Genomic DNA, 23,952 nt, shown 5'->3' with positions numbered 1-23,952 from the left:
TCTCCTGCGCTCCTCTGTCACCCACTGACCCACGCTCTCTCCCACACCGTGCGAATTTCCTCGCGCTTCCAAAGTGAGTGCGGACACGGCACCACATGCACCCCTAATTTTCATAGTTCTCACTTCGCTCTAACTCCACCGATGGCTTCGACTCTCAAGAAAACGCCTCGCTCCTCGTCCGGACCTTTGATGCCTTGGATTCCTGGATGGGACTCAGCAATTCGGGTGTTAGTGAACAACACGGTCTTTCAGGTTCCTTATATGGTAACTGACTCGAGGGAGCAACTGGCATGCTAGCTCCATTTCTTCACTGAACATCTCAATCATGACAGCAGTTAGTCATCTTGAGATTTCCTGAGTAGATGCTCTGCGGTTGCGCTTAGGGAAAGAAGAAAGCAAATGGGTTTCAGCAGAAAAAAACCTTTCTGGTTTTTAGACACTAGACACTTTGACTTATAGCGACTTGGGAAGATGAAAACTGCAGATTCCTGGATCTAATGCCAAGAGATGTGTGCTTCCTGCTGTGCCCCAATGCACAGCACAGCACAGCGGGCAACAGAGGGTGGGGAGCCCATAGTCATTCCTTTTCTGCTCGCTTCACCGCTCCCGAGGGTCTGTCATTTTCTCTTCCTCCCCACACACCCCTTTCTTCCTCCTCTTTCTTTTCCTCTGTCCCCCTTTTCCTCTGTCTCTTCGTTTAGAAAATTGTTTTAAAGTAAACATTACTGAAGGGAAAGCAAGCATGTGCCTCTCAGGAATTTGTCAAGTGTTAGGAAAAAAGTTGAGGGGACCAGGAGAAAAAGCCTACACTATCCCTCGAGGATTCATCCATGAAACTGAACCTCCACCGTGTGCACTCTGGCTGCCATTAAAGTAGACGTGCCACTGTGGTTCCTGGTCCTTTTGCGGCAACATCCTGCTTGACAGTGGGAGAGTATGCCGGAGATTCAACAGTGACTCCAGACCTGGCCACAGTGAGGAAGGGGACGAGAAGCAATGTGCAGAGAGCTCAAGCACAGCAGCCTGGTGAGACAGCATTTACACCGGAAGCCCTGCCCCACCCTCCTTTAGAAAGCCTAGGTACTCCGTAGATTAGAGGAGAAAGACCACTAAAGCAAGTCATGGCCAAATTAATTAGAAGTCTTTTAAAATTTGTGGACACGGGCTGTTTCTCCCTAAAGACAGGGTTCAAGAGTTCAGCACTAGACATGGGGAAGATAAGGGATTTTATAGTTCAGAAGTAGGGGGTCCCAAACAGGTAGAGTCACAGAGGTTGGTCATAATAACCTCCTGAAACAAAGACATGGTTACAACGTAGTCGTAACAGGTGGTCATAACTTTTTGAAGCAAAGGCATGGCTGTCATTTCCTGAAGCAGGCAGCCCAGAACAATTTGTAATTAAGCTTACAGTGGGGCATAGCCCCGTCCTAGAGAAATAGGGATAACTGTAAACAGGAATGAACCAAGTTTGTTTTCTGCTGTACAATGGCTCTCGAGCCTAGGATGGAACCAGGCTGGTTCAGCAGCAGCTGTGAAGAGAGGACCAACTAAGACGGAAGATGAAGAAGGAAGAAGAAATGCCCCTGGTCATTTCACAGGCGCTGTCTCCTAGACCCTCTCTCCATGGCTCTTCTGCAGTGTCCAAAAGGCTGGAAATGACCCTTGGTGTGAGTACAGCCAAGCCATAACATAAACCCTACCATGTGGCTATGGTGCAGGCATCTCCACTATAGAAATAAACATCTGTGGAAGCCACCAAATAACCAGGAAAACAATCCGGTTTTTTAAAAAATTTGGAACAGTGTAAGCAACATAGTGCGCAAACTAAGTAAGATGTGCTCTTTTCCCAAGCAATAAAGTGGGGCGTGGTGTGGTGGCCCACACTTGTAGGCCCGGAGACTAAGTCGAAAAATTGAGTTCCAGGGCTGGAGAGATGGCTCGGTGGTTAAGAGCACTGACTGCTCTTCCAAAGGTCCTGAGTTCAATTCCCAGCAACCACATGGTGGCTCACAACCATCTATAATGGAATCTGGTGCCCTCTTCAGGCCTGCAGGCGTACATGCAAGCAGAATACTGTATACATAGTAGATAAATAAATCTTAAAAAAAAAAAAAAAAGAAAGAAAAAAAATTGAGTTCCGGACCAGTGTGGAATTCACAAAATCTAACATAAAATGTGGCAGTACTAGCACTGTGTGCAGTTGAGTGGTCATGCTGATGTTCTCTGTGCTGGTAACATCGTTGCCAGAGCAATCACTTAAAATTCAGGTACCTTGCTACTCTTGGAATGTCTCTGTCCACTACCTCATTTTGCAGATGAAAGGGAGGGGGGGCACATGACTTAGGGGTCCGAGGCTTAGCAAAGAGATAAAGATCTGTTGATCTAGAACTGGGCAGAAGGGCAGCAGTTTCAGGAATTTGTGAGTCTTACAGGTTTAACACGGATATCCCACCAGCAGGGTTAGGTGGCCCGAACCTTAGGAAGGTATCATTTTTTCGTGTTTATCCATCTGTAATTGACGATTGTGTTTATCTGTCAGACCTTGATAGAGGGGGAAAAAAGCTGTTTAAAATGACAGTAGGTGTCCCGAGGTAGGTGTGAACTTTGAACATTTCAATTAACTGTCCTCTGCAGGGCTGTACTCTTACAGAGGGTGTGGGCACCACAGACCAGACGGCACCTCCCGGATGCTACTGGATCCTGCTGTCTCCAGAGATTCCCAGGATTTAAGCTGACCTGGTTACAGCCAGGGCGCCCAGCAGGACTTGGAGAAGGAGTCCAAGTGCTGGGTCCTTAAAGACCCGGAGCAGGCACAGCGAGGTACTGGCCACCCCAGATGTGGCTGGATCCTCAGCAGCTCTCAGCTCTCAGCCTGGGCTGCACAGGCAGAACAATGGGTTTTCATGGGCGCAGAAAGTGAGGCAGAGGAAGGCTGAAAAGCAAGGGGACAACCGAGGCGTGAGAAGTGGTCTTGTAGCAGTCTCAAAGCGAAAGGAACCTCTGAGAATTATTACTGCAGAAATTTTGGAATGAATGATGTTTTAAAACAACAGCAACAACAAAAACCAACAACAAAGCCACCCGATTCTGGTTGCTTCTGTAGCCTGTTGATCTAGAATAGGGTTTGGGGGATTCAATTTCAAGAGTTTGTGAGGTCACACAATGGTTGTTTTTCTGGGTTGTATGCCCAGGAACATCGTTAGAATCCCAGTCAAAGCTGGTGCATGGTGGTTCACGCCTTTAATTCCGGCATTTGAGAGGCAGAAGCAAGCAAATATCTGTGAGTTCAAGGCCAGCCTGATCTGCATAGTGAGCTCCTGGACAAGAAGAGCCAAATTGTGAGATTCTGTCTTAAAACAAACAAAAAATTCCATCCATGATTCTGTTACTATCCTTTTCTTCAACTAAAAAAAAAAAGTTTAAATTTACACCTATTTATTAGAGGCACATGGGTGTGGAGGCTGGAGGATGACTTTCTTTTCTCTCATAATGTATAAATCTCATTTCTCTTAAAACGGGACCTATTATTTGCAGTATCTATTCAATCTAAGCCATTGACTTTTGAGTGGTGATGATTAAACCCAAAGCCTTGTATATCCTCAACTTCTGCTCTAGCATAGGGAATACTTCCTGTCCCGAACTTACATTGTAAACCATTGTGGGTTTTTGTTGCTATTGTTGTTGTTGATTTGTTTTTGGGTTTTGGGGATTTTTGTTTTGTTTTGTTTTGTTTTTGGTTTGGTTTTTCAAGAAATGATTTCTCTGTGCAGCCCTGGCTGTCCTGGAACTTACTCTGTTGTGCCATGGTGCACAGGACCATACAGTGAAAAGCACAGCTGACTCTCCTCTAGACTCGCCCACAGGAGTATCCCAGCGGAGGAAGCTCGATTTACAAAGCTTCGGGAATACTTGTCTTTTGAGTAGTTGCTGTCATTTCTGCTAAACCCTTGTGAAGCCATGGCGTCCCCCCCTTCCCATAGTGGGATTCATCCAGAAACACCTCAGCAGTGTTTCAACCATTCATTGAGCATAACTCCTTTCTGTACTGGTAACCGGATGACCTTTCCCCATTGTGGGGCCCTGGTGTGAAAGTATTCACTCAGTCAAAGAAACCTTCGTTCTCATAGGCAAATCTACCTAAAGCTACCCCCATCCCCCAATTATCTTTTATAGCAGGGCATCCAACAAGGAGAGAAGCCTTGCAAATAGATTGCATAGAACCTCAAAAGACAGGCACTGAAGGGAGACAGAGTCTGCCCTTACTGATAAGCAGGACAGGGTGGCCCCGGATTCTCTAACAACTGACTCAGGAGAGTGTAACCCACTGGCCTTTGCTCTACCCTAACCAGCTATCAATATTCTGTACTTACCTTATCTCGGTTTCATTGGATATAAGATCATAGTCCTAGAGATACAGGAAAGGTGCTTGGCTCTCTAACCCAGCCCGAGAAAGGAATTCCTGTTCACCTGGGTCAGCAGGTGTGAGTACCTCCGCTTAGCCTGGGGCTAATAATTTACATAAATTTCACTTTAACCCAGGGTGAAGAGATTCCCTTTCTTCAGCTAGCATTTGGCAAAAATACCAATAGGGATCAAATGCCATCCATTTTCCTCCCACCATGCGTGCTGGTTGCCATGGCTACCACAATCGCTGTGTTCCCAGCTGTGCAGGAATGGAAGTGTTTTTAGGATGCACAGCGCTACCGCGTTTCTGTCCCCTTCTCCGCATTTATTACAAACTTCTAGCTCAACTCACCACACAATGTAGCTATCACAGCCCCTTCCTCTATTCACCCTTGTCAGATAATGCCCGGGTGCTTCACAGCCCCGCCCCCTCGGAGATGTAAATAGGATAACAGGCACCTGCTTCGTCTGCCTTATCTGATTCTTGGCCCTGTGAAATGCCTGCCTAGCATCTTTGTTATTGTCAAAGAACTGTTAATTGTGTCCCTGTGGGTATATAAACTGGAGACCTTGTGGGACCAGAGAACATCAAGAACATTGCTGGAGCACTGGAAGAAGAAGTGGGACATAAACAGAAGTGGGACATAAACAGAAGACACATGAGCTTTCCCCTCAGACCCTTTCAGTCAGTTTTCGCTTGCTGTACTGTTCCCTCTGGATCCTGAGAGGTTTAGGGGGCAGACACCTCAATAAATCTCGATACTATTGACCAGGCTGGCCTTAAACTCAGAGATCCTCCTGTCTCCGCCTCTACAGTGCTGGGATTAAAGTCATGTGCCACCATGTCTGGCTTTGTTAATATTTTGGACAAATTTCCTAACATCAAACTCTAAGTGAAATCTGATATTTAACTAATTTTGAGGATTTCTAAAGAGTCCACAAATGATCTAAAATGTGTTACAATTTCAAAAGGCTTGGGGCACGCACCTTTAATTCCATCACTAAAGGCGGAGACAGGAGGATCTCAGTGAATTCCAGCCCAGTCAGAGCTACACACCGTCTCAAACAAACAAAAAAATGATTCTTTTTCTTTATAAAAAATAGACACTAAATAATGCTTACGTGCTATATTTAATTTGTATAGGAAGTGGTATTAGATAAGGCCTAGTGAATTTTTTTTTTTTTTTTTTTTTTTGGTTTTTTCGAGACAGGGTTTCTCTGTGGCTTTTTGAAGCCTGTCCTGGAACTAGCTCTGTAGACCAGGCTGGTCTTGAACTCACAGAGATCCGCCTGCCTCTGCCTCCCGAGTGCTGGGATTAAAGGCGTGCGCCACCATCGCCCGGCCCCTAGTGAAATATTTTGATGGTAGATTAAATTCCTAGCCTGCATGAAGCCTTGGGTTCATCTTCAGCACAGAAGAATAAATGGCATTTTACTGTCTTTGGGTTATACTCACAAACAAACACGTTAGTGACCAGGTTCTGTGAACTGCTGTGATCCCTCAGAAACCCACTATGTCTTGGTATAACAGAGTCATAGTCTATTACCTTCACCTAGTGTGTGACACAGAAATAATCTAATTTTCTTGTTAGCTGGACTGTCACGGTAATGGATTCTCACCAGATCTTTAGCCCTGGCCCTGTTACGTCATCTTTTCCACAGAGTTCATTGATTTGTTCGGTTGCTTTCCCAAGCATCTATCAACCTAAACTCTTTCTTCTTCCAAGAAGTTCATGGAATGGATTGACACGCATTTTTTTTTTTAAGAGTTAAAATCATACTGCTTGGGGCTGGAGAGACTATTTAGCAGTTAGGAGCACTGGCAGCTCTTTCTAGAGGACCAGGGTTCGATTCCCAGAACTCACAAGTAGGTTAGCAATGATCTGTACCTGCAGTTCCAGGAGAGATGACGTCACACCCTCTTCTGGCCAATGTGGGCACCAAGCATGAACAGAGTACACAGACATACATGCATGCAAAACACCATACAAATAAAATAAAGTAAAATAAATCATTTGAAAATGTCATACCATTTGACAGGTAAGGTTTCAGGATTGATAGATAGTTCATAAATCTGTTAAGTCAACATCAAATGGGACAAAAATTATCTGAGACTTAATGAACTGATGAAATATAATTAGTGGTTTTTCCAATTTTTTGGATGAAGTATTATTCATTTAAGTAGTGTTTGTTTCAAACATTGTTCTAATGTCATGTTCTCCAAATATAAGGATAAACTTTGGGAACAAATATCGATTTATTTATTTTTGTGTGTGAGAGAGTGTATGCACACTCATAGGTATGCATGCTACAACATTCATGTAAAGGTCAGAGGGCAACTTTCTTGTAATCTTTTTCATTATTGCTGCCCCAGGCTGGCCAGCTTCTGTCTTGCATCTCATCTTCGGAGTGCTAGGATTACAGCCTTCGGCCACCACGTCTGACTTTTCAACATGGGAACAACACACTGGTGTACACACAAATAAGTAAATGTAACAGAACATACCTGGAAATTGTAGGGCCCGGGCCTACCCTTGTTCCTGGGGTTCTTCTTGAGGACAGTTTCTGGTCAGCTAACTAAAGCATTCTGCTTGTTCCTGTGCTCCCTCTGCCCCTCCTGGTGATTAGCTGTAGGGCATTGTTGACTCCATCTTTGGCATGGTAATTTCCCACCTGCCTGGGCAGAAATCCTTGTGCAGCAGCTAGGTATATAAGGATTTCCCCAAGGTTGAATAAACGGCATTCAGCTGATCTCCTTCGAATGACCCAGGTCTCTTTGTGTGTTCTTTCAATCTCCAGGCCCTTGCCCAACTCGCCTACGGTACAGTGGCGTGCGAACTGTACCGAGGGGGTAACACAAAATCGGGTGTTACAGGAAATACTGGTTCTGTTTATACTGGCAAAGCTTTCCAGAACCAGAGGCCATTAAGGGCAAGAATTCAGAAAGTATAGAAAAGTGCCCAGGACTAGTGGCTTACTGGATGAATGGCAAGATCTGGTATACCCCACGAGGAACAGAGTCTGTTAAGAAGTTGGGCTGGCTTGATCCCCCTCTGCCATTACAGAAGCAAACACTGAAGGAATCAGAATGGTATAGTATAATGGAAAAAGAGTAAGATGTCAGGTCCTTCCCCTTTGGGAGCTTATGAGGGGAACAAGCCATAAGACCAAGGCACATACGAATGCAGTTAGGAAACAGCTCAGTGTTTGCTGTGCTCCATGGTACAGATGCCGCATCCGGCTCTTGAGGAATAAAAACGGCTCGTATGGGTTTGTTTCTCAGAACTCAGTGTCTGACACCTCCTGACCACAAGGGCTGAGGAAGTTTAAAGGTACCTGGCAAGGTTATTGAACCTTAGAAAACAATAGGCATTTAAGTTCTTACTGAACTTACTGAGTTTTGCTTCAAGAAAAAATGCCACAATGAATCCCAGTCATTAAGTCTGCTTTCAGTATTGCTTGTGGTTAAACTACGATGTAATTCCAAAGTGTGGGAGATGTAGCCTGTTTTCAGTAAACCAGCAGCCATCCTGATTCACCCTTAGGTGTGTTCGTCTCCTTCCCTCACTGACTTCACACTTCCTCTTTGGAACCCGAACCCCGCTGGAGCTGGACTCCAGCAGGACGTTTGAAAATGTTCATCAAATCTGATGTCTTATTGAATCCGATGTCACCAAGCAGCTAACAAACTAAGATGGACTTTATGGAGACAATAAACTCGTCATTAAAACCTGATACCTATCCTCACTCTATGGAAGGAGGACCTGAGATTATTATAGCTAGTTTGAGGACATTGGGAGAAGAATTCATCCAAATCTGAGGCATTATAGACAAACTGGATAGCAATGGCTTTTAGTTAGAAGAGGGTTTTGGAAACTTAATTTAGTTTGTGTGTGTATATATGTGCATGTGTGTGTATATATGTGCGTGTGTGTATACCTGTGCATGTGTGTGTGCATGCTTCTGTGTGACAGACTCTCACGCTCTAGCTGGCTTGGAACTTTATGTAGACCAGCCTAGCTTCAAAGTTGTTAAGCCCAAATCCTTGGGTCCCCACAAAAGCCAACAAAGGAGACCGAGTCCCATATGTAAAAGCAAAGAGCCTTTATTTTAATCAAGTTTGCAAACTCGGTCTCTCTGCATGTCCAACGTATTGGAATAACCGGAGAGCCCCGAACTCAATTAGAATTGGGTTTTTATAGTAGTAAAGGTGGGGGTGAAGGGTCTCTGAGGTTCAGGACCTCTGATTGGCTGACATTTGTTTAGGGTGTCCTGGTGAAGTACTGGCAGGTGTTTCTAACCACAGTGCTTGGAATGCCAGGAATTTCCTTTGAATGGTCTGCTCTTGGGTGGGGTCAGGTAATCTCAGCCTGCCAGGCATTGTCTCAGGGTAAACTATTGAGACTCCAGACTCCATTTTTTTTTTTTTTTTTTTCCGAGACAGGGTTTCTCCGTAGCTTTTGGTTCCTGTCCTGGAACTAGCTCTTGTAGACCAGGCTGGCCTTGAACTCACAGAGATCCGCCTGCCTCTGCCTCCCTAGTGCTGGGATTAATCCAGACTCCATTTAAATTTATCGATGGCCAGAGTCCCAGGTGATAATGGTTGGAAGTAAAGTAAAGGACTTCCTTCGAATGACCTGCCCAGACTTAGCTTTCATGGCTGGCTCCCACAAAAGTCATGGTCAATTCTCCTGTCTCTGCCTATAGGTGTACGTCACCATGCCTGTAGTCTGAAGATTCGTTATTAAATATTCTAGTAAACCTGCTTCTGGTGGCACATGCTTCTAGTCTTAGCTGATCTAATCAGGAGGCTGAGGCAGGAAGATAGTGGATTTGATGTTAGGCTATTGTCTTAATGTTCTATTGCTGTGACAAAAATCCTGACCAAAGCTATTTTTATAAAATATAGCTTCTAACTGGGGGCTTGCTTACAGTTCCCGAGGGTTAATCCGTAACATCATATTTGGGAGCCTGGGAGCAGCAGGAATGAGGCTGAAACAGTACCTAGGAGCTTACATTTTGATCCACAGGCAGGAGTGGGGGGAGGGGGGGAGAGACTGGGCAAGGACTTTTGAAAGCTCACCCTCAATGACACACAACCTCTAATCGTCCAAGGTCACACCTCCTAATTGCCAGTGGCCGCGTCAGGGGAGCTGCAGTCAGCAATGGAGCTTATGGAATTATGATGGGTATATCTTGGAGAGGCAAAGCCCCGGGAAGATTGTTTCCAGAACGCCCCTTTCTTCTGCTGGGCTTCCTACTGCTTGTTGCTGCTGTGTTCTTGCGTCTTAATCTACTGTGTAGATGTAGCCTTTTCTGACCACGAGAACCAAACCTTAAAGGGCTGAGAGGCAGCCAAGGGCCCTCCAGGTGCTTCTGGCAGTTGGCTCCACCCCCTCCTCGGTCCGGGAGAGAGGAGCCTTAAGGGAGCTTGTGGGCCCGGCCGAGAGCGAGAGCGGCGTTTAACCAAGAACTACATTTGCTTCTTTTTTCCATCTTCCTCTCGGAGAGGCAGCTTCACTTCTGCCTCTCTTCCCACTTCTCCGCTTCCCCCCTTCTCTGTCTCTTTCTCTTTTTTTCACTCTCTCTCTCCCTCTCTCTCTGTCCCCCCTTCACCCTTCCTCCTCCATGACCCCCTGAATAAACATTCAACCTCACCCTGAAAAAAAAAAAAAAAAAAAAAAAAAAAAGAACTACATTTAACTGAGCCAGCTCTAGGAAGTTGGTGTCCACACTGTGGCAGGCGCTTTTACTTAGCGTTGTGCCAGCTTCAAGAGATCGGCGGCTGCAAAGCACCTCTTAAAGGAGCTAGTTCTCTATCTATCTATCTATCTATCTATCTATCTATCTATCTATATCTCTTTCCCAGGCCCTATGTAAAAATTTGGGTCCCATGTTGAGCGTCAAACGTTTTATCATTGAGACGGTGGCTGGACCTTAGGCTACTGCTCTCTCAGCCAACTGCAACTCCACAGTTCCTGGCCTTCCGGTGTGATTCCTATGTGAAAGGATCCCACCGTGTCTAGTATAGTGTGAGTGTTTCTTGGGAAAATCCCACACCTCGCTGAGCAATTTATTTACAGATCACAATGAAGATAATTTCATAAGAACAATGATAATTGGTTAGATCTATGGTTTAATTGAACTTTCTGAGTCAGCCTAAAAGATGCAGGTGCAACTCGGTGAAAACAGTTAGGGAAAAGGTTTAGGTTATTCTGCCTATTGCTCCAATGAGAGATACAAAAAAGGCAAACATGGGCTGAAAGTCACCTTTCCCCCTTGTTAGATGTGAAATTTGCAGAGGATTAAAAGTAAGAACAAGGGGCCGGGCGACGGTGGCGCACGCCTTTAATCCCAGCACTCGGGAGGCAGAGGCAGGCGGATCTCTGTGAGTTCGAGACCAGCCTGGTCTACAAGAGCTAGTTCCAGGACAGGCTCCAAAGCTACAGAGAAACCCTGTCTGGAAAAAAAAAAAAAAGTAAGAACAAGGAAGTCTTATGCATTATAGACCCGTGAATTCTGCCTGTGGAAAAACAAGCTAATGATGAAAAAAATTACGTCCCCATACCCAAGCTTCAGCCTGAGTTCCTTCATCATGTACCTTACAGAATTAACCACAGGCTCTGGCATGCACCTTGAAAAAACAAATTTGTAAAAGGAAATTAAGTGACCCCTATTGTGTGTAAAGAAAAATAGGTGGGGGCTGGAGAGATGGCTCAGTGGTTAAGAGCATTGCCTGCTCTTCCAAAGGTCCTGAGTTCAATTCCCAGCAACCACATGGTGGCTCACAACCATCTGTAATGAGGTCTGGCGCCCTCTTCTGGCCTGTAGGCATACAGACAGAACATTGTATACTAAATAAATATTTAAAAAAAAAAAAAAAAAAAAAAAAAGAAAAATAGGTGGTTGACTAGACCACTTGTTGAAAGTTTTTTGTAGAATCGAATCCGCTACACTGAAATTGCAAACACCTGCCCACCAGCACAAAGAGAAGTGGCTGAGGCAAACTTAGTTAAATTAATCAGCAATAAAAGAATCATTGCTCTGGGGTGAAGACGTTATGGTGTGAAAATTAACACAAAGGAAAACGTTTAACTACTTGTGGGCTTCTAAGGAAAATGTAACTTGTGATGATCATAATGTGATTTCTTCCTGTGTAAAGATTTTAACTTGTTTCTGGAAAATATGTAACCTATGGTTGTGAGGGAATCTTTTCTTGTGTGGAAATTGTTGTCCTAGAAGGTACAAAAGGGATAGGAGAAAAATAAGAGCAGTAGAAGAAAAGGGATAGAAGGAGAATAACTGGGAAAAGAAGAGGGAAGCAACAGGATAGAAAAACAGAAGAGATCCTCGTTTGTATAGTGGTGAAAAAAAAAACAGAAGAGAGGAGGAACAGCAGAAGAAAGAAAAAGAAAACGAAGAATTAAGCAAAGTCTCTTGTGGGTGTGCCCAGCTGCACCGGTGCCGCACCTCCTCTCCAGTCTCTCGGACCCGCAGAGAGCTGGTCCAGGCATTTCTAACCAATTGGCAAACAAACATTCAAAATACGTGTGCCTGTGGGGAACCGTCCTCATCCAAACCACCACACACACCTATGCTGCACAGCAAGACCCATCTCAAAAGAAAAAAAAGAAATCAAAGGTCATTGAAAAAGAGCCAAAAGTCCATCAACTTTTGGTTTTGTTTGTTTTGCTTTTGTTTTGAGACAAGGTCTCACTATGTAGCTTTGGCTTTCCCAAAGCTCTCTGTCTAGACCAGGCCTTCTGCCTCTGTCTCCTGGGTACCGGGATTAAAGGTGTGTACCCCCATGCCCTGCCAGGCCATCATTTTCTTGCCGTACTTGTATAAACACTAGCCCAATTTTTGCATGCAAAGATTATTTCTGATGTCACATAATAAAAATTTAGGCAACTTTAGAAAAAAAATACAGCTTAGTGGATGATGTATTTCTAGGTACACTCTGGAAATACCAGGCTCTGGTCCAGCCCAGGAGCCTTACAATTTTGATATATACTATAATCTTCCCAGTTCCTGAAACATCACAAGACGGGTCTGGAAATTGTATTCCAAAGGTAGAGGACACTCTTTCGGTCTACTGTATGGGCCATCCAGAGATTGTCCCGTGTCATGACCAGAGACAGTCAAAGTGTGACCATTAAAACTCTCCTGGCTAGGCAGTGGTGGCACACACCTTTAATCCCAGCACAGAATATTGCATTGTATTTATTTATTATGTATACAATATAAATAAATAAACAAATAATAAGAATCTATTGAGTGCTCTTCCAGAGTTTGGGTTCCCAGCATTCAGGCAAGCTGCTCACAATCCTTAATAATTCCAGCTCCAGGGGCTCCAATGCCTCTGGCCTTCCATGGGTGCCTGCACTCGTGTGCGTGTGCACACACAATGTAGAAAGCAAGTGTGGTGGGTGTGAAAGAAAGCCTTGATCTCTGGGATCCTGCATAAGCTCACGGAAGCCCAGGATAAACAGCGAGAGTTGATCATGCGTGTCAGCAATCCCAGTACACTGGTGGCGGAGGCAGGAAGGCTGGGAGGTGGAAGCTGCCTAGCTCCAAACCAGACAGTTCAGACCAGATATAAACAAAAGCAGGGACTTTCTCCATCATAAAGGACTAACTAAGTGGCTTCCACTCTGACCAATCAATCATAATTTTTTATTTTGCTTTGTTTCTCATGATCACTCTCTCCTCTCTTTCCTCTCCCTGAAAAGCACAAAATTGCCACATTCTGCTCAGATTAAAGATAAGTGAGTGATGGAAGGATTTTTATTTAAAACCTTAACGAATACAGGCTTATCTTTAACAATCCAAGGCCGCCTGGAGACTGTTCCTGCAATATGCGCACAGTACTTTTTTGAGATACTTTGATTTTTATCTATTGTTGATTGCCTTTGGGTGGGCTACTCAGTCTAGGGGTTGTAACCCACCCTGCAGTCAGTTATTCCAGGGTCCCGGAGAGGCACTATCTGGAAGATATGAGCTGAGAGAGAGGAAGGAGGCCATGCTAGGTTTGTCAGAGCCTCCGTTTATTAGAGATGGGGTACAGCTTATATAGGGTAAGGAGTTGGGGGATGGCACAGGGGCCTGGGCTCTTGCCACGTGGTTCTTGTTGGTCACATGGTCCGGAGGTTACCTTCGGTCAGGTCACCTAGGCCAGGAAGTCACGAGTTGACACACCTAGTTCTCTAGATAGTTTGGAATGTGGGGTGAGTTCCGCTAACAGATAGCTCTCCATTAACAGCCAATTTGGGTGTGGGGTAGGCTCTGTCAATAGAACGATTCCTAACACAATTAGGGGTGTGGGGTTCTCTGCAGACTCCCCAGGGTGATGGTTTCTGCAATGATTTTAGGAGGAAATTGGCTCCTGACAATCTATGTGTTCTATGACGCCTTGGATACATATAGCCTTTGGCCCTCCAGTGAGGGATTTGGGTACCTTTGGATAGTATCTACTTTAATGAAAATTTTTAGTTATGATAAGGAAATTGGAATGGAATCAATAGGGCCAGTCGTCCAAGGAAGAAGGAAGTCCCAGATCACACCCTTTCGTCTCAGCATCCTCGGAGGAGGAAGAGGGAGAGAATGACAGGCAAAGGAAATAAACATCTTGGTTTTCGGAAATTTCATCTCAGGACAGAGTGTGGTAAATGAAGGGAACCTGTTGCTTTTGACGGGGGCTCTTGTTTGGTTTTAAGACCATATGAGACTTGACTTTAGTTCCTCATTTCCTGAGGTACAGATGAAATAAAATACACAAAACAAATAAGAAAATGGATAAATGTTATCTCACACAACCAAGAGGATGATACAGAGATGCTACATATACAGGTTCCATGGTGTAATGGTTAGCACTCTGGACTCTGAATCCAGCGATCCGAGTTCAAATCTCGGTGGGACCTCTTCCCTTTTCTTCATTTCATTTCTGTGTTCATGCAAGATTTGAGTTTAGCTGCTCCTTCCAGGCGTTCTGCGGGTTCCCAAAGACTAGAAAGTACTAAGTTCTCTTCAGTGAGTTGGGGTGAGGCTCTGGAAGAATACAGCCCTAGGTCAATTGTGTTCCAGGAAGAGGCAACTCCTTTCCCAGACTCACCTGGGACCAGGCAGGAACAGCCCTGGGAAGACGGCCCTCCTCCTGTTAGAACACTTTTGCAGTTCCCTGGGGCTCGCATATTCTCTGAATGGTTTTGCTAAATCCTGTCACCACAGCCTCCTGGTGAGGCAGTTATTCCAGCTCTATTGCACATCCCTGTCATTCACGGATTGAAGTGGCTTTATATTCAAATTCGACCTCATCAACTTGATTACGTGTAGATTACGCTGTGACTGAAGGCGATCCTTCAGACACGGGAAAGGCGAGGTCCATGACACATGTTCTCCACTGTGTGAAGGCTGCAGTTGTCTGTGGTCATACACCCTCTCCTGGAACAAGGTACTCTGGAGGCGCTAGCCAATAGCCGGTCTCAACTAATGTGGTAGTGAGCAACGATTTTTCCACATTTCCTTCATCTTCCTGAATGTTGAAACCTTTGCTATCACTCCCACAGGTCCCTAAGTTTTGTTAATTTTTAGGAAAGTTGTCCCAGTCCCCTCTCTGCTTCGTGTCTGTGATTTCTATTTCTCCCAAGTGCATTAACTTCCTGTCATTTCCATCATGTAATCAAGTCTGGAACATTCTTCCAGACTGAGCATTTAGTTCCTCATTGTTCCTGTCTCCAAGATTTCCTGTTTTAAAATAGATTACCATTATATTTCCCTTTGTATTCCTTTTCATTATGTAGAATTAACCCAGAGCCTCGCGAATGCTTGCCAAGCTGTGAAAGCCTGAACGGGGCAAGAAGGGAATGGAGAAAGGGCAGACACCGAGAAAGAATGTTCAATGTGTCAGGGCAGACATACGTGGGTTTCAGCCAGTATCCTGGGAGACAGAAAGGGAAGGAGGCCTTTAGACAAAGTTAGAATTCAGAAGCAGGAAAGACTTAACAGAGAATAATAGCACCTAGAGGGGCTTGAAGTAAGGCCGTCTCTTGGAGCAGGTCCATTTCTCCTTTCCTGAAAGATGGATGGTGTCTCAATTGTCTAAATTTTTAACACTCCCCAGGACTAAGTTTACAAAACACGCACCCTTGACTAGGAACCAGACTTGAGTCACAGTGGTGAAAGTGCCGAATCCTGGCCTCTAGACCAGGGAACAGACCTTTTTGTTTTGTTTTGTTTTGTTTTTCAAGGTAGGGTTTCTCTGTAGCTTTGGATCCTGTCCTGGAACTAGCTCTGTAGACCAGGCTGGCCTTGAACTCACAGAGATTTGCCTGCCTCTGCCTCCCAAATGTTAAGTAAGATTAAAGGCGTGCGCCACCACTGCCCGCCCGGCACAGTCACTTTAATAAAGGCTGCTCAAGGACTCTTCTAGGTGATCAAATCCTCCCTTTGCCACTCACCCTTCCTGAAATGACTTGGCCTGTGATGGGAACTTGTTGGTGTTCTCACCCATTAGAGTTACTAGCATATGACCACAACAAAATTGTTAAAGTCTGTGTAACTTTATTCACTGTAATATTCCTACGTGCAGAAGTTCCCAAAGACAAACACTCTCTCTCTCTCTCTCTCTCTCTCTCTCTCCCTCTCTCCCTGAAAATGGGCTTGCCACTTTGCAGAATTCAGTTGATTTTAGTTTCTCTGCAGTTCAAGTGGAGTTCACTTGGAGGCTGGAGAATCTATGAGACTGAAGCCAGCCTGGTCTACAGAGCAAGTTCCAGCACAGAGAAACCCTGTCCCAGAAAACCAAAAGGAGAGAGAGAAAGAGAGAGAGAGAGAGAGAGAGAGAGAGAGAGAATGGTCTATGAAAGAGCATTAATGAACATTAGAGCAGTATAAGAGGCCTAAAAACCAGTAACTAAGACTCTTAAATGGACCAAAGGAGAAGACAAAAAAATTTTAGAAACAGTGATTGAAAATTTTCCAATTGTAATGAGAATTATTGATTCACCAACCTAAGAATTTGAACAACCCTACTCACTAGACACTCAAGGAAAACCACATCTGAGCACATAGAATTAAATGGTTAAAACTTATTGGTAAAGGAAAAAAAAATCTCAAAATGAGTCAGAGGGATAAGCGATGGTACATACACGAAGCACAAAGATCAGTGGTTCACCTTTAAAGGACTGGGAGAGGGAGTCAAGGGCGACAGCCCTCCTGCTCTACACACTAGAACCGAGTCTTCCAGCTGACTGGAGCCGCCACTAGCTGAGACTCTGTATGCACACTAAGAATGAGGAACATTGTAAATGGTCTCCATGTTGGACACCGATGCAAATAAAATGGTGAGCATAGCATCTCTAGTCTTGCTATTCTCGGCCTTTTGGCTAAGATCAAGTGTAGTCTTCCTATTTCCATCCCCTTAAACATTGGCAACCCTAAACAAAAGTAATAAAAAGATGGCTTGCAGGGGACTGGAGAGATGGCTCAGGGGTTAAGAGCATTGCCTGCTCTTCCAAAGGTCCTGAGTTCAATTTCCAGCAACCACATGGTGGCTCACAACCATCTGTAAAGAGGTCTGGCGCCCTCTTCTGGCCTGCAGGCATACACACAGACAGAATATTGTGTGCATAATAAATAAATAAATATTTTAAAAAAAAAGATGGCTTGCAGCATCTTTAAAGAAAACACAGAGTGAGTTCCAGGACAGCCTGGTTTACCTACAGACAAGCTCCAAAGCTCCACAGAGAAACCCTGCCTCGGAAAAGAAAAGAAGAGTTCCAGCTAATAAGGCAACAGAAGAGATAATTGCTTCTTTGTTTGTCTTAATCCACCCACTAGCATTGCTCTCCAGGACTGCCTTACCAAAGCGTTTGCGCAAGCAACTGCAGATGGGTGCACAAGAATGGCTGTTATCGTGATTTATAACAATGAAACACGAGACCAAATGTCAAAAGTCCATGGAAGAGATATTAGATGCAAAACAATAGGAAGGAAATCTTATAGTTTTGGTTCTGCCTACCCACAGAACTTAGTTTTTAAGGACCTGAAAGGCGTTTGTACTTGGAAAATAGGGTGGCATTCAGAAAGAAGGAAGCTTTAAGGGAGAGAAGTATTCTCTCTTCCCAGAAGTACTCAAGACTTTCCTCCTCTCAATAGTAAGACCCGAGCCGGGCGGTGGTGGCGCACGCCTTTAATCCCAGCACTCAGGAGGCAGAGGCAGGCGGATCTCTGTGAGTTCGAGGCCAGCCTGGTCTACAGAGCTAGTTCCAGGACAGGCTCCAAAACCACAGAGAAACCCTGTCTCGAAAAAACCAAAAAAAATAAAAAATAAAAAAAAAAATAGTAAGACCCCAGGTGAACTCGAACCACCAACCTTTTGGTTATGGGCCAAACTCGCTGACCAATTGCGACAGGGAGTACTAGGTTCTACTGTTGAAGAAGCAGGTCACCTGCCTCCGGCTGGGCTCCGCTTTTTCGCTTTTTCTCCCTGCACATGCCCTGCTGCTCTTGCTAGGATTTTGGCAGCAGGAGGTAAAGTATTCTCTCTCTCTCTCTCTCTCTCTCTCTCTCTCTCTCTGACTGCCTGTGTGGACTGAATGAAAACCAAAAGATACCGAGTTAGCCCCAGTGGGCCAAAGAGAGGATATGGCACTACCAGGTCTCAGATCAGAATCGATGTGGCCGTAGCTCTTGTAGACTCACAGAGATCCACCTGCCTCTGCCTTCCAAGTGCTGGGATTAAAGCCGTGTGCCACCACCACCAGACTTAATTTATACTTTAAAAAATCTACTTTAGGGGGCTGGAGAGATGGCTCAGCGGTTAAGAGCATTCCCTGCTCTTCCAAAGGTCCTGAGTTCAATTCTCAGCAACCACATGGTGGCTCACAACCATCTGTAATGAGGTCTGGTGCCCTCTTCTGTCCTTCAGGCATACATGCAGAAAGAATATTGTATACATAATAAATAACTAAATAAATATTTTTAAAAAAATCTACTTTACTATGTTATAGATGGAGAGTCTCAATTTTCTCTGGTATCTCCTGTTGGACCCTACAGTCCAAACACCGAGGAGGAGTCACCCCTAGAGACCACCCCTCACACCACAGCTGATGGAAAAGCATGGGGATTTTATTAATTCTGTCATGACAGGGTCCCTCAGCATTCGGGAAGCCAGAAGCCGAGAGACCTCGAATAGCGGGTACAGGCTACTTTTAAAGGAGAAGGCCACGGTTCTTTGACTATTCTGATTGGCTTATTCAAAAGGGTTATTACCAATAATTGGCTGGAGAGCTGTTGCCAGATCAGATGAGGTAAGAGGACATTTTGACCCGGTTTCCCAGAGGCAGAATCAAAACATACTATGTGTATGTGTTCAGGAACTGAGTCAACATCTTAAAGGTTATCTTGCCCCAATTTCTGGAGAACATACATGCATGTGTAGCTGTTAGGTCCTTGGTTCCCAGGGGAGGAGGGGAAGCACTATGGCACGGAGGCTGAGAGGGTTCAGAATTGTCAGAAATGGCTTCAGAATTGTCTTAAAGTTTTACATCTCCCTTTTCTTCTTCTTATCCGAACTCATTTCTCTGAACCTGGTCGGTGCCTCTGATCTACTTTCCCCCATCTCTTCTCTACTCCCCTTTAACCCTCTCGCCTTTTTCCAGTTCCCGTCACACCACTGGCCGCAGCCGAATAGGGCTGGAGGGCGGGAGGGTGTGTGTGTGTGTGTGTGTGTGTGTGTGTGTGTGCGCATGTCAGGGTTCTGGTGGGGAGAAACCTTGGATTTTCTCTGTGTGTCTCCTTTAAGTAGAAAATAGCAACAAGTACTGCACCAGCTCTCTTGTTCTGGCTTCTGAATAGAGAGAGGGGAGAAGGGAGCACTCTTGAGAGACTGCGCCTGCTTCGCTCTTCTGAGACAAAAGGAAGAGCACAGGGAAGGGAGTTGTGGATGCGGTGGTGAGAAGGAAGAAAGGAAGGAAGAAAACAGCCTCATTAAGTGGGAGACTATAAGAAAATGAGGAGAGACATGGGAGAAAGCTGAACTGCCCCGTGTAGATTTTGTTTGTTTGTTTTCTTTTGGTTATCTTTGAACCCACCGACACTGCTTCCAGAGTGCTAGAACTAAGGGAATGAACCAGTATGCCCAGACTAGCGTGCGCCTTGTTTTCTGGTACCAGCAGCCAGAGCCTGCAGGATGGAGACCCCCACACTGGGTGAGAGCCTCAGTTTGGTGCACTGGGCCGTGGGCCAGTCTACAGACTTTTGAATAGACACTTGGGACTAAATTCACTCGCACAGAACTGGGGAGATCACGATGCGCCCAGATTTTTCCGGGCAGTACTTTGCTGCACCCTACTGGACCAGAGCTGGAGCGACTTGACCTAAGAAGACAGAAGCCTGCAGAGCAGCGCCACTCCCGCTCCCCTCAACCCCCAAGTCATCCACACAGACCTGACAATACCTGACCAAGTTGGTTTGGGGTGGGGGGGAGCACAGCCAGAGTGGATCTTCAAAGTGTATTGTTGCAGTCCGCCAATACCGTAAATTATGCAGCCGAAATTCCCTTATACGGTGAAGCCGCATGGACCAGTGCCTCCGGAGTTACAGAGGTGCGGGTTTCGCCGGGGAGAACAACCTTGTTGATTGTGGAATTTCCCCAGCCAGGTAAGTAGGAGTGCTCTTGGGGACACTTTTAAAGCCTCGTCTATCGTCATGTTCCCCGAAGATCACGACTCTCCCTCCAATCCGAATGTCATTATAGCTTCAGGTCGCTCTGTGCAGGAGACTCCATGACATTCACGTGATGTCGCACTGTCCAGACAAGCAGACCACGTTTTAGCTGAGGCTCGGGACGCTAAGCTCCTGGACCCTCTCATCTGCATACCCCACCTGTGCACCAGCATCGGCGTCCTTCCTCTTCCCAGGCCCAGTCTTAGCCTCTCAGCAGTACCGAAATCCACTGGAGACCCGAACTTTCCATAGGGCCACGCCAGCGGGTTTTCTAGAGAACAGCGGATTTTCAGCTCAGGTTATCGTAACAAAATACCAAAGGCTACACTTTAAACAACTGCAATGGCTGCTTTTACGCTAGCTGTGGTTCCTATTCCCAATAGGAAGACCACCCTAGGGAGGGAGAGACAGCTCTCGCGGTTTTCCTCATTTAGGGACACTTGAAGGCGCCACAAAACATCCAGTACTTAGAAGCAGCACAAGAAAGAGCTAGCGGGGGCTTTCCCTACTGTGGTGGGCCAGCTTTTGTGTATTGTTCACTAGATGAAAGAGTTGCAATTTCAGTCTGTTAAAAATAACCACCTGTTTCCGCCCGGTTTCGAACCGGGGACCTTTCGCGTGTGAGGCGAACGTGATAACCACTACACTACGGAAACTGCGCATGAGAACGGTCCTAAGAGACTTTGTGAAAACGGTGACATGCTATCTCCATCAGTTTCTAACAGATGAAATCCAAAGGCATTTCAAATTTCTTGTCTGTTTGTTTTTTCAAGGCAGGATTAGGCTTTTTAAATTTTAAAGGAAGCAGCCCTGCGCACACCAGCAATCCCTCAGACAGGCAGACAGCAGCCTACCAGCAGCTCTGTCTTCAAAGTCTGCCCACGCCGAGGGCGCAGGCCCTGGGGCCGCACACTGTGGGTCGGAATGCTGCGGCTCACCAGGGTTCACGTTCATGGACTGAAAATAGGTGTTATTCTCCGGGTGGACTCGGAAGCTCTCAGAAGCTGTGGAGCCCGGGCATTTGGGTGTGTCGCAGCTTCTGGGCACTTCACTATCTCCCGCTCCTGAGAAGCCGGCAGCTACAGGGTGGTTTATTTATTTATTTATTTATTCATTCATTCATTCATTCATTTATTCATTCATTCGTTTTTCACGGCACCAGCAATCAATAAATGTTCTTGACTCTCGAACTAAGATCGATGCGTCCGTTCCACCCAGAAGCGGTAGGATTCTTCCCCTGGCTCTGCTCTCTCCCCTGACTCGAGTGGCCTGACCCCACACTCTCTCCTCTCAAGTTCGAATTTAGCTTTTAGTGCCTCCACCTAGCGACCCACTTGGGTTCCGGTTGCGGTCATTTAGTCGGTGCAACTCAAAATCCAGTACTCAATCAATCACCTTACAAGTTAAGAAATATATTTTAATGCCAAACACCAGGCCAGGTCAAGCCAGGCGTCTGCAGCCTGGATTGTACTGGTTTTAGGATCCTGCCTCCAGGTCACTGGGAGACTTTGGGATCCCTAAGGCCAACTTCAGAACTTAATTGGTCTTGAGGTTCTTTTTCGGATGACAGCTTTAATTTATTCTTTACAAAATTGGAAGCACCTTTTGTTTGCTTGTTTTGATTTACTATTTTGTTATTTTCCTGTTCAACTGGTTATGAATAAAATGAGAATTTTAACCCAGTACAGTTCACCTAAGAGCAACTGCTGCCAGTAGAGGGAAAGAGAGGCCGAGCTGAGAAGATTAATCAATGTATCCATCTCGCTCCAGTTTCTCCAATCCTGTTTTCCTCTGTACCCAAAGAAACTTCCTGGTAGCTTTAAATGGAGAAATCTCGAGGGACTTTTCTCTCCTACCCTTCATAGTTTGTCTCCCCACACCCACTTCCACCTAGAGAGGTCTCCTCTTCGGTCCCGTCTAGGTCCTTTGGGGTCCAACAAAGACAAGACAGGTGGCAGATGCCCATTCTGCTACCTAAGCTGGAAGGGAGGTGGGCCCGGAGATCACAGACTGCCAGAGGCTCCCACTTCAACACCTGGCCCTTCATGTTCCGTAGACTTGGTGAGCTTGCGGGCTGAAACGGCAGCTGTATGCAGTTCTGCTCCAGAGAGGAGCCGCTTAGATGGACCTCTGTCCTTCCTCTTGCTGGTTCTAGGGAACAGAGCCAGAATTTCGAAGAAAACACCAATTCAACCGCTTCCAAGGTCAATTTAGACTCCAGTTAAAGCTTTTGCTCAAAGTTAGAGTTCACAAACGGAGGGATTGTGGGGACAAAGATCTACACACTTGATGGAAAATGTCCGGAGGACAACAGCAGCAGAGCCTTAGATTCTCACAGAAACTCAAGGTGAATGGGCGCCCAGGACTGCAAGAGCGCCAGGTGCATCGTGGAGAGAGGGAAGCTTGGATCAGTTGAGGGCCCTGGAGCCAAACATTGATGCAGCTTTCTATCCTGGCTGTCTCAGTTCCTTCATCCTTCAGATTCCTTTAAGATGTGGGGGATCTTAGGTCTCCAAGGTCCACCCTTCTCACCCTGGTTAATGCCCGGGTCCCCCACCCTTAGTGTAGCTTCCATACCATGACCTTGCAGAGGCAGGCACATCTTCAGGTCAGTTGTGAGGTGTGTCCCAGACAAGACAACACCCTCTGCCACTTGTGGACACTCCCTATATAATACTGTATTGCTGTGTGTCTCGTTGGTCTGACTTTGAGGTACTCCCTGAGTCTTAGCTAGGACCTATTCATTATTCTGGGCACCATTATTTAGGCTTATTGTTTATTCTTAGTTGTCAAGTAATGAATAATACATCACAATGACAATGAGATGTTTACATAGTGCCGAGTATCTTTGTTTGAAAAGAAGGGCTTCCGAGTTTACCTCATAACCTGCGTGTTTACACAATGCCTGTCACAGAAAACATTTCATAAACATTTATATATATTTGTTGAAAAACAAGCATTAATTTAATGGACTTTCCCTAGAGATAGAAATAAAAGCCATCTCATAGCTCGGTGTGCTGGTGTTTCTCTTCTGCATCAGGAGTTCAAGTCCAGTTTCTGTGGGGGGCGGGGGTACAATCCGGATAAATCCTGATTCTGCACTTACAAACTACACAGTAGTTGGCAATTTACTCAAGCTGCTTATATTCTGAAATACTTATCAATGAAGCCTCAGTTACAGAACTAAATGAACAGACTTCGTGATTGGTGAATTTGCTTCAAGAATTTAATAAAAATATATCATTCAATCCATGTGAGTCTCTACCCCCATTCCCACCCATCTCTGAGGGGTGAGCGTCCTCACAGCATGCAGAATGCTCACTAGAAACTGAAGAAGTTCCTAGGAATACACACGCTGCACAAACCTCCCTGCTAGTTTACAGGAAGATACGGAGGAGGCTCAGAGTGAGTGAGGCTCTGAGTGGTAGGAAAACAATGAGATCAGTGAATGAAGATAAAGGAAGTTTGAACAGGGCAAAAAGATTAATTTTTAAATTCCTACACTTAAGATAAAGGGCATAGGGAATGATTCTTTGGAAGTCAGGGGATAATTTTTATAATTTGAAACTTTTAAGAATCAGAAAGATAAACTGGGCAATGGTGGCACACACCTTTAATCCCAGCCTAGGGAGTCAGAGGCAGGCGAATCTCTGTGAGTTCGAGACCAGCCTGGTCTACAAGAGCTAGTTCCAGGTGGTGGTGGCGCACGCCTTTAATCCCAGCACTCGGGAGGCAGAGGCAGGCGGATCTCTGTGAGTTCGAGACCAGCCTGGTCTACAAGAGCTAGTTTCAGGACAGGCTCCAAAACCACAGAGAAATACT

At 45.5% G+C, this 23,952-nt stretch overlaps 2 non-coding genes and 1 pseudogene across 2 annotated transcripts; 1 reads left to right on the top strand and 2 right to left on the bottom strand.

Annotated features, from left to right (window-relative positions):
• The first annotated feature begins 14,252 nt into the window (after positions 1-14,252).
• Trnaq-cug lies at positions 14,253-14,324 on the top strand. The gene has a single exon. It is a non-coding gene; the product is annotated as a tRNA-Gln (tRNA).
• A 5,557-nt stretch (positions 14,325-19,881) lies between these two features.
• LOC121438112 lies at positions 19,882-20,072 on the bottom strand (annotated as a pseudogene).
• A 641-nt stretch (positions 20,073-20,713) lies between these two features.
• Positions 20,714-20,786, bottom strand: Trnav-cac. Its single transcript has one exon. It is a non-coding gene; the product is annotated as a tRNA-Val (tRNA).
• Between the last annotated feature and the right edge of the window lie 3,166 nt (positions 20,787-23,952).

Source organism: Microtus oregoni, unplaced genomic scaffold, assembly GCF_018167655.1.
Source record: "Microtus oregoni isolate MIOR12 unplaced genomic scaffold, Mior012 000054F_ref0000373, whole genome shotgun sequence".
NCBI classification, from domain to species: Eukaryota; Metazoa; Chordata; class Mammalia; order Rodentia; family Cricetidae; genus Microtus; species Microtus oregoni.
The sequence above is the reverse complement of the archived record's forward strand: the minus strand, read 5'-3'. Positions and strand labels throughout refer to the sequence as shown.